The following is an 11,118-nucleotide window of genomic DNA, read 5'->3' as shown; positions in this document are numbered from 1 at the left end:
GAACCTCTTCATGTAGCTCAGATGCAATTTCCTCCCAGAAACCTTCTCTGACTCCTCACATTCCAAAGCACAAGTTAGAAATAATCTCTCTATTCTCTGAATCCTCACAGCTCTTGTTCTATCCTTATCTTACAACGTTTAGCAATTTTTCAATCAGTCATATGATGATAGCTCTTCTGGAATGTAAACTTTTGGGAGGTGATATCTATGTTTTATTTTCAATACCCTTTAAAACATTCTTGACAGGACTTGAATTACACATGAAAGCCATTCAACCAGCTAAACCGAAGACAAATTAACTTGACACTTCTCTCTGCTTTGGCCAAGAGCACTTATATCTGATTAATTTGGAAATTTGAGTTTCTTAGTAAATATTATGGGGGACGACTTGGGGGGGGCTTTCAAAAAATTCTGAAAGTTTATGGCAGCTTATTTTTAACAACATGACCTAGACAAAAAAACACATGGAAAGCGTTAAACTTTGCCATTAAGCAGAGAAGTACAAATGAAAACAAATTTGAAGCACTGGTTTTTATATATTAAAGTAGAAAAAAAGACTTCAAACAGGCAATACTTAGAAGAGTTGTGGTTAAATTGGCTAGCGGCATTTTAAATTAAAACTTTTATTTTTAAATAGTAGCTAAGAGTCATAAAGATGCCTGGGTGAATTTCCCCAGTCGTACCACTCATAGGAATTTTAGAATTCATGCAAAGGTAACAATTCAACAACAACAATAAACAAAATATGCAAAATGCACAAGGATGCCCATGACAGTTCACTAGTATAGCAAAAAAAAAAAAAAAAAAAAGCAAATAAACAACAAAAAATTTGAAGACAATGTGAATATCACAAAGTAGGAGGATAATTTTATTATCATACAGTATCCAAAATTAGATTGTCTATTCACTAAAATGCAGACTTCAAAAGGAAAATGCTTATTATCTAATGTTAAGTGAAAAAAATCAGGCCATAAAATGAAATGTGCATTATGCATGCATGATGATGACAACAGAAATAGGCAAGGATGTGCAAAAATACAAGTAGCTGAATGTGGTGTTAGACTCTGGCTTGTTTTCTGTCTTAAAGCCATTACATCATCTTTTCAATGACAGACTACATTTTAAGTAATTGAAAACAAAGTCTCATTAGCCTTGCCCTTGTACAAATTCCCAGAGAGAACATATTATTCTTACTCATTCCTACCTCTGCTACTTGTCTTTGATTCAGACCTGCTCCATTCTCTTCTCCCACTTCTCAGTCCCCCTAACTAGACTAGAAAAAGACCCTCAGCAAACAAGGAAGCAGAAGGCACCAAGCTTAGCAGAACAGTGTAACCAAATCCACAAACATCAGAGGACAGGACCTGACAACTCTTTCCCACCATTGCAAAGGCAGACCTAGATTCTTCAATGACCACAAGTGGCCTTGGTTTAATAGGCCTTGCCAATAAGGCACAATGTCCCTGTCCTCAGAAATAGTCCGGGCAGAGCTTCCAGGGGCCCATAAAAGTCTGCACTCCTGGAGGAATGTGACAACTCTGGGATCAAACACAGGTTTGTCATTTTCTATAATAAGAGAATGTCCAGTTGTATCAGGCTTTTTTCGCAGGGCCAACACTTAGTACAATGTTGAGATTGGCAAAGCAAATTTTCACCCAGCCTAGGACTCCCCTCCCTGCCTTCAGGTAATTCCCCGCCTTCAGATGATCAATGAAATCGCCTCACGTTGCCATTTACAAAGCCCTTTCACATCCAGTTTTTCATTTGCCCCGGTGAGGTCAGTGTTCTTGTTAACTTCACTTTTCAGAAGAGGACACTGAAGCTCAGAGAAGCGAAGTGACTTGTCTAGGGCTACACAGCAAGTCAAGGACGGAAAGAGGACACGAGCCCAGCCCTGACTTGGGCTCCATGCTCCTTCCATTCCCCCTGTGCGCTGCCCCTCTTCTGCTCCACTCACACCATGCTTGACGGGCTGCTGCCTCCAGGAGATCTAGGTCTGAAAGGAAGGCAGAACGGGAAGGACAGTGTGTCATCTGTGAGAAGAAAGTCAATGAGTTTTTAAGAAGATGCTGGACTGGGCGCCTGGATGGCTCAGTTGGTTAAGCATCTGCCTGTGGCTCAGGTCATCATGATCCCAGGGTCCTGGGATCAAGCCCCATGTCAGGCTCCCTGCTCAGCGGGGAGCCTGCTTCTCCCTCTCCCTCTGCTGCTCCCCTGCTTATGCTCTCTCTCTCTCTCTCTGTCAAATAAATAAATAAAATCTTAAAAATTTTTTTTAAAAGAAGATGCTGGACTAGCCTGACCTACTGCTTCCTTCCCTCGAGATCAACTCTGGGGAACTATAGAGGAAAAGCATTAAGTTGCAGAGAAAGCTGAGAGAACCCCCTGGAGAGACAGAAGCAGTTTTTATCTGGCACTTATAGAGTATCTGGAATGGTCCCAACCCAGGGCAGAGGGTATCTGGGCTCCTGCAGCAGGATAAAACCACAGGGGAGCTGTTGCTTCTTAGGGTCTTCATCTCCTGGCCCTGGTGCCCACTCCCATTGCCTTGGGACGGACAGGGCTGGAGCTCAGGCCTCTTGAGCAAGTGCTCCTCAGGTGTGAGAGCAGGGCTGTGCCCGAGTGGTGAGAAAGACACATGCAGATTGACCGGTCTCAGGTGGTGACTTCTCGCTCCTTCCAAACCCCCAGGGCTGATGGATTATAATCTCCTCTTCTAGAAACCAGTTCTTCCTAAAGTCAAGAGTACATCTGAGAAGCTGTTTGGTGGGGTGAGGAGTGATTAGAACCTGCCATTCCAGGTTCATCCCCCACTTTGAACACATAGATGTCAACACAGATGGGAGTCTGGCCTTCTGCCCTTCCACCATCAGTGCTGCTGGACAGAGTAGCCCATAACCCCAGGAAATGGAAGTTCAAGAGTGAAAAGAGGAGTGCTCATATTTCCAAAGAAAAGCCACAAACCAAGTTACAGATTCCAAAAGAAGCAAAGGTATTAGATCTGACAAATCCGGAATTGGCCTGTATTTTTAAGAATTTGTTTAACTTTTTTATATTTAAAAAAAATAAAGAATGATATTCGCAATATATAATGAAAACAAGAAGCCACAAAAAGAATCGAGTAGAAATGTTAAGTATGAAAATATAATAGTTGAGATAATGAATACAATAGATGGTACTTAGCAGAATGGATTTGCCTGAAGAATGAATTTGTGAACTGGGAGATCAGATGAGGAATTCTCCCAGCAGAAAATTATTTTAAAAATAGAAAATATAAAAGTTAAGGTATAAAATGCAAAAGTAGTCCCAGAAAGAAAAAAAAAAAAAGATACAAAGGGAGAGGAGGAAAAAATTGAAGGAATAATGGAGATAATCTCCCCTGTATTAATGAAAGATAAAAGACTCAGATTGAAAGGAAGCACAGACAGCAAAAGAGGAGACATAAGGAAAATTGTACTCCTAGACAGAAATTATGTTGAAATTTAAGAATATCAGAGATAAGGTAAAATTGTAAAAATTTCCCAAAAGAAAGAGAGAAAGCAGATCACTTACAACAGAATAATACAAGAAAGCAATGAAGTCTTCAAAATTTGGAAAGTTCACCGTTTCATATCCAGCTAAACCTTCATTCCAATATGAAGACATGATAAAAATAATCTAAGACATACAGAGTCTCAGAATGTTTGCCACACAAAAACCCACATATAAAACAGGTTTGTTTTTGTTTTTTCTTTTAAGATTTTATTTACTTATCTGACAGAGAGAGTTAGCGAGAACAGGAACACAAGCGGGGGAGTGGGAAAGGGAGAAGCAGGCTTCCCGCCGAGCAGGGAGCCCGATGCGGGGCTCGATCCCAGGACCCTGGGATCATGACCTGAGCCCAAGGCAGACGCTTAACAACTGAGCCACCCAGGCGCCCCCATATAAAACAGTTTTAATGATGCGCTTGTATAGGTAGAAAAAAATCTAAGGGATAATGGAAGAAATATGTAAAGTAAGTATTTTTGTAAAGTTTGTGATTGTCTTAAAAATAACTAGAACCAAAGAAAAGAGAAAGCAAAAGCATATCCACAAAAAATCAGAATTTGAAGTTAAGGTGAACTCAGGACGGTGAAGTAAGGGGAGGCCAAAGGACATATTAATTAATTATTAATATTAAGAGCATATTAATGTTCTTGTCTTATAGCAGAGAGAACACAGACAACTTTAAAACAATAACCAAAGGGATAAAGAGCATAGAAAAAAGGGACAAATTAAAAGAATAAACTAATAAAGTAGAAGAAAGTCCTAATATATGGATAACCACTATTTTTTTTAAGACTTTATTTGTTTGTGTGTGTGAGAGAGAGAGATAGAGCAGAAGCAGGGGGAGTGGCAGGCAGAGGGAGAAGCAGACTCCCTGCTGAGCAGGGAGCCTGATGAGGGCGATCCCAGGACCCTGGGATCATGACTTGAGAGGAAGGCAGATGCTTAAATGACTGAGCCAGGCATCCCTAACTACTATATATGAAGATGAGCTAACTTGCCAAATAAAAACCCAAATCCAGGTATTTCCTAGACACATTCTAATACAACATACATGCCCAAGATGAAAACAAAGGATGAAAATGATTAATCAGGCAAGTAGAACAAAATGAAGTTGGTGTCAATGTAATATTATCAGACAATATGAAGACCACAACCTTTATGCTAAAACTAGCCAAGGTCTGCAAGAAAGGATAATTACATAGCTCCGCCACTTATGGTTATGGATGTAAAAATTCCAAAGAAATTTTTAGGAAATCAAATCCAATAGTTCATTAAAATTATCATATACCACAATGACCTTTTTCCCAGGTATATGAGGATAGCTTTCCAATTAGAAAATCCATAAACATAATTCACCAGATCAGCTAAACATGGTTAGCACAGTAAGAAAAGAAATTGGAGGGGGAAGAAATGAAAAGAGGAAATAAAATTAGCCTTGTTTTCAAATAATGTGATTTTTTTGGACTAACTTTCTTTTTTTTTAAGATTTTATTTATTTATTTGACACAGAGAGAGAGAGAGAACACAAGCAGGGGGAGTGGGAGAGGGAGAAGCAGGCTCCCCGCTGAGCAAGGAGGCCGACGAGGGGACTCGATCCCAGGACTCAAGGCTGATCTGAAGGCAGATGCTTAACCAACTGAGCCACCCAGGCGCCCCTGGGCCAACTTTCATATTTGTTTTTGGTGAGAAGGGTAGTTATGGCTGGAACTGGAAATTTGTAAAACCGCTTAGAAACACAGTTTGATCTTGTCTCGTAAAATTGAACTTCATGGACCCCCAAACCCAGCAATTCTCCTAGCACTGTGCTTAGAAGAGGGCTTGGCATGCTGTATGCCAGAACATACAGATATTAATGCTCATAGCACTGAGGTTCACAGTAGCAAACAAATGAAATCCCATCAACACAGGAGCTGATGAATAGGTTATGGTGTAGTCAAATTAAATAAAAACCAACAAGCAACAATATGGACAAGTCTTTCCAATATAATATTAATTAGAAAGTAAAAATATCAAAACTATTTGTGCATTATGTCTTTTTTATAATATTAAGAACAACACTAATAAAATATACTTTTAAAGGATTACCTACAGATGAGATAAAATGATTTAAAAAAGAAAGGAAAGGAATGATGAACGCAAGATTCATGATGATGGCTATTTTGGGTGGGGGTCTCAGGGGTGGGACAGGGCAGACCACAGAGGCAGATGTGGTCAAGTGACTGTCAAAGTCCTACTTTCCACACTGAAGGGACATTTTCGAATGCTTGTTACATTGGATTAACTACGCAAATAAATACAATAGTATCATACGTGAAACAGGGATTGTGATTAACCCAGTACTAAGTCCCTGAGATCGAAAAGAAATATTTCAAATGGGAGACTTCAGGTGCTGAGGCCCTGGAGGTGATTTCTTTGAGCAGGACTGCTGTCTGAATCATGCATTTTAGTGGCCATTTGTTCCATTAGCCCTGGAGGACTGCCTAGTTCCTTAAATATAAGTACCAAAACTGCTTTAAAGATCATGGGCAAAGGCCCTACATTTCCACGCTCAGACACCCTGACATTAGCCAGAGGCAGGCATTTGCTTCTCCAAAGCCATAGTACCTTAACCTTCTCCTCGCTTAAGCCCCACCCCCCCTTACTGTTCTGCATATTGCCTCCAGAGAGTCACTGCTCAATTGCTAAGCTGAGCAGAGTTCTTTTCCTACATCACTACCTCCGGAATCAAGGCTTTGGCTGGGTCTTGTAGGACCTCAGTGATTTTTCCCCGGTAATATAGCACTGCAATACTCACCAGTCCCTGAATATTTCCTGCAGCTTCATACCACCATGCCTTTGCTCATGCTGTTCAGTCTACCTGCAATACCCTTACCCTCATCTGTTGATATTCCACTCATTTTCAGATCTCAGTGTCCCTTCCTCCTATTCTGTGCAGATCTAGAGAGAAGGGGCAGTGGGTAGAAAGGGTATGACTATCCACGTGCTCAGGAATAACAGCAGCCTTATCATGGACAAAGTGTAGACATTCAGAGTTAAGCCAGTGACAGAGCCTGCAAATCACATCCAGGTTGCAACTGAGGCCTCATTCTGGTGCCCCCCCACCTGTGTCCGTAGGGCCTGAAACTCTGATCTCTTTCCCAGTCTCTCAGAGGTGGTTTCTAGACACCATTATGGAAAGAGCTTGGGCTTTGGAGTCAGACTAACTTGAGTCATTCTGGATCTACTCTTTAAAATGCATCGATCACGTGTTATGATGAGCACTGGGTGTTATATGCAACTAATGAGTCATTGAACACTACATCAAAAACTAAAGATGTACTATATGTTGGCTAACTGAACATAATAAAAAATGCTATGAAAAAAATAATAAAATGCATCGAACCTACAGAACTTTAAACCTTTACACTCCGAAAAACAAGAGAACAATTTAAATAGTGCAAATGACTGTGCCCATCATTTCATTAAGTTTGCAATGTACCCCAGTGAGCATGAGATGACACACGAGAATCTGTTGCTTGTGTAAAACTACATGTTTTGTATTTTGCTGACAAATTCAAGGACTTCCAAGGCTATTGACTATGAGCAATGTTTACCTCACACGCTGATTTTCAAATCCTAACCCCTGGGTGAGAAGCTACTCTCCTGTAGAAGCTTTGTGACTTTGAACAAGTCTCTCAATATCCCTGAACTTTGATTTCCTCATTCTTAAATTCTTTTAGGAGTGTGGCACCTCAACATCTGCCATCCCACCTGAGCTCTCTTCCCACAAAAAGTGGGACCTACCTTCCTTCCCCTAGAATATGGGTGGGTCAATGACTTACTTATCACCAACAGAGTAAAGGAATGCAATGTGAATTCAGGGCAAGGTCACAAAAGGTGGCCCAACTTCCTTCCACCTTTTGTTTTGTTTTGTTTTGTTTTGTTTTGTTTTCTGGAACAGTTGCTTTTCGAGCACCAAACATTCATGTACCCTGAGACCACCACGCTATGAGGAAGCCCAGGCCACAGAGACAGGCCACATACAGGTGCTCCCATCCCAGTAGGCAGATAGTGGCAACTGCCGACATATGATTTATATGCCTCCAGATGAGTCCAACGCAGAGCTGGTGAGCCCCGAGCCTTTGCATCTTCCAACAGAGGTCCCAGACATCATGGGACAGAAATGAGCTGTCCCTTTTGTGACCTTTCTGAATTTCTGACCCATAGAACCCATGCTCATAATAAAATGGTTGTTTTCTGCTACTCCTTTTTGGGGGTAGTCTTCAAAGTAGCAGTAGAAACTGCATCAAAGATTTTTCTGAGGTCTGAATGAGATGATTTACAGAAAATACCTAGCATAAAGCATGTGCTCAGAAAATGGTGGCTGATACCAGTCTTGTGTCTTATGCCTGGTCTAGCAGCATGAGGTCAGCACTCAGTTTTTCTGCACTAAGGCTTCTCATTAGGAATATCTCCCTGAGGAACTCCAAGGTTTGGAGTGCGTATCAAATAGGATGACGGATGTGAAAATGTTTTGGAAACTGTAACGTTGTGTACAAATCAAAGGAATGCTTACGTTTATATTTGTCCACTAAGAGCTCAATATAGGAGAGCACTCTAATAATCTTTTGGTGGCAGTCAGTACCTGAAATTCTGACATCAAAGGACCTTGGCCTGAGGCCCCACATTTGCTCCCTGTTAGAGATCATGAATTTCAACCATCCATCTAATAAACTGAGGAAGGAGGTTGTGTCATGTTTATCAGCTTCTAACAGTTAAAATGTGACCTGTATAGGACATGTACAAGACACTAAATTCAGCAACTGTGATGCAGAAATAAGCCCATCGACCATAGTTCCTTGCAGTGGCCTGTGGGGCCAGTTCTAGGGACAATAGAACAAAGGAGATCTTAGAAAACACCCACGAGCTGTAACAAATTGTCACAACTCAAGAGTTGCCGACTCTCTACATTTACAGGCTTGAGGGATGGCACTCACATCCATATAAATCAATCAAGGCTGAGAGAGCCTTGGAGATCATCCACAAGAGGAAGTTGCACTGCCTCATGAGGGAGGGGTCTTCTAGAAACGACCCTGTTATTTACCTGCCATGTAACTTTCAAGTCACTGCCCCTCTCCAGCCTCAGTTTCCAAGGATATGAAACAAACAGTTTGGGTTAGATAATACCAAACGTACTTTTCAAATCTGATACTTTATTCTAGTCTACAGAACATCCCATTTCCTAGTCTGACAGGTGAAGAAAAGGAGGCTTATGGAGGATCTGTAACTTGCTTAAGGTCACACAGTGTGTTGGTGGCCCAGTGGTGACCACAGCCCAGGCCAGCATTTTATCTACTGCCCTATGTAGCTGGAATCCTCTGTTCCAAGCTGCCCTGTGGCCTTGAGGGGAATTGTGCAATTCCTGTCCCAGGGCTGTTGCAATTGCCCTCTTCTCTATCCCCTTGAGACCGCTGACCACGTGCAGAGGGCTGCAGGAAAGGGGTCTGAGTCTTCTTCACCCTAGAAGTGGAGCAAGGATCAAATCCTTGCTGTTCTTTCCTCCCTTTCAGTAAAATGAAACCAAAACCAAACTCCTTAACTTTGGGGGCAGAGAGGCTTCAGAAGAGGTGCCCCTCAGACTCTGCTTATGCAGACCCCCAGCACCCCGGGCCTGTGAGCGTGAAAGCCCTTCTGGGGCAGGTAGAGCTCCTGCCTGAGTCTCTGAAGCCAGATGAGGAGCAAGAACCAGACCAAGGCGCTTGACCCAGAAGAAGCAACACTGGGGCCAAGGGGTGTGGAAAAACTTCAGCCAGCTTGGCTCAGAGACTTCTTTCTTAGTGACTCTGAGTCACTTCCAATCCCATCAAGAAATGGGGAAGGAGGTAGGCAGAAGGAAAAAGAATCCTACTTTAAACCTTTCATTACTTTTGAGACTTACAACTTCTCTTGGGGCAGGAAACAGAAAGCATTTTCCTCACCTATCTCCTTTGCCATACAGCAGAAAAACTGTTTTAAAAAGGGCAATTGAAGTGGGCCAGCTCTGAATATCGGACATGATTACTAGAAAATCCAATAGGTTTCTTATCTTAAAGACACATAAAACCCAGGGCTCCCACTTCTTCCTCAAGAGGAAGCCACATGGCTTTGCAAACCCTCAAGCCAGGAGAACTCTAATTGATGATCCTGTTTTTGATGTGACTTGCTCAAGGTCTTAAGAAAGGCAGTGGCAGAGGCAAAAATTACATATAGATTGCCTGTCTCCCCGACCCCAGTTCCTGTTGTTGGAGGGACACAATGAAAGTAAGAAAGGAAGCAGGTCTCCAGAGAGATATCATGCCTCTTCCTAAGTCTTTTTTTTAAAAAATAGGCTTCAGATAACCAGAAGTTTGAGGTCAGAGGATAACTTAAGGCCATCAGAAGTTAGCCAGATTGGACTTGGGGCCTCTAGAGAATTCTGTCCTTTTGGCAGTCAGATACAGTGATGAACGCCAAGCCAGGCCTGTGATTTGGGCGCAGCTCCAGGCTCCAGCCCCTCTGAGCCTGGGCTCCAATATGCACAGGGAGCTCAGCAGCAAGCAGGGTCCGTCCCTGAACATGCGCTTTTAATCAGAGACACTGGAACCTGGATGGAACCTTAGCATGATTTAATTTTTCTCACATCACAGCAGATGTAGAAATTGAAGGCCAGGCCGACACGGGACAGGACACGGGATGCTTGTGCGAGGTCACATGGGAATTTAGGAAACCACACAGTGGGGTGGAAAGGGGTAGCTTTGGGCTGCTAACCTGGTTCCAAATCTCAGCTCTGCCACTTATGGGCTAAGATACCCCAGCTGAGTCACTTGAGCTCCTTGGATAGCAATGTCCTAATCTGTAAAATTGAAGGGGTCACAGCTATATTGCCAAAATTACAGGACTGTTAGGATAATTAAATGAGTTGAAAAATATCAAAGTGATTCATAAACAGGAAATCATTATTCATACTTTAATGTTGGTATTAAATTACAATAAAACACAACCTAATAACAACAATAGTGTACTCTTCTGAGTGCCCACCACAGGCCAAGTACTTCACACACACCGTTTCTTTTAATTCCTAGGAAGACCGGGGAAAGACTTTCACCAATAACCATATACTTGGGGCAGGGTTTAAACCAGGTCATTTAAACATAATCTCTCACACAGTACCTTCAACCCTGGTCCATTCCCAGGCCACATTTGGCTTCCCCTTCTCTCACTCACCCCCTTTCTACTGAATTAGCGGTTCTTTGGTATTGAGGGCAGGGTGTCTCCTCATGTTTTTTTGGTCCCAGGAGATATCCTAGTACTTTATGCAAGGTGAATATCAGTTAAAAATAAATAAAATAAAGAGCAACCTGATAGATAAATTAATATTTCTTTTTTAGAAATACCTTAATGGAGGGATCATTTGGTTTTTATCCAGAATCTACCAATGTTCAGCTAAGCCAGGTGGAAGATAGATATGTTCCAAGATGTTCCAAGATAACTAAGCCATATAGAAAACCTAAGCTTGTAAAAGTTTTCAAACAAGAAGATGAGTCTATGAGATATAATCTGGCAATTTGTAAAGCGTTTTCTTTTTGCTTCCAT

At 41.9% G+C, this 11,118-nt stretch overlaps 1 long non-coding RNA gene across 1 annotated transcript in view; it reads right to left on the bottom strand.

Moving 5' to 3' along the window:
- Window positions 1-859: 859 nt before the first annotated feature.
- LOC123863523 (uncharacterized) overlaps window positions 860-11,118 on the bottom strand; it is a 62,854-nt gene continuing 52,595 nt past the window's right edge. The window contains exon 6 of the long non-coding RNA XR_006795577.3: window positions 860-1,996. This is a non-coding gene — a long non-coding RNA (uncharacterized LOC123863523). The remainder of the gene's footprint in view (window positions 1,997-11,118) is intronic.

This window comes from Mirounga angustirostris, unplaced genomic scaffold (assembly GCF_029215605.1).
Source record: "Mirounga angustirostris isolate CCGP_5_RB_7025 unplaced genomic scaffold, mMirAng1.0.hap1 SCAF_1, whole genome shotgun sequence".
NCBI lineage: Eukaryota > Metazoa > Chordata > Mammalia > Carnivora > Phocidae > Mirounga > Mirounga angustirostris.
This window is presented reverse-complemented; position numbering and strand designations above follow the sequence as displayed.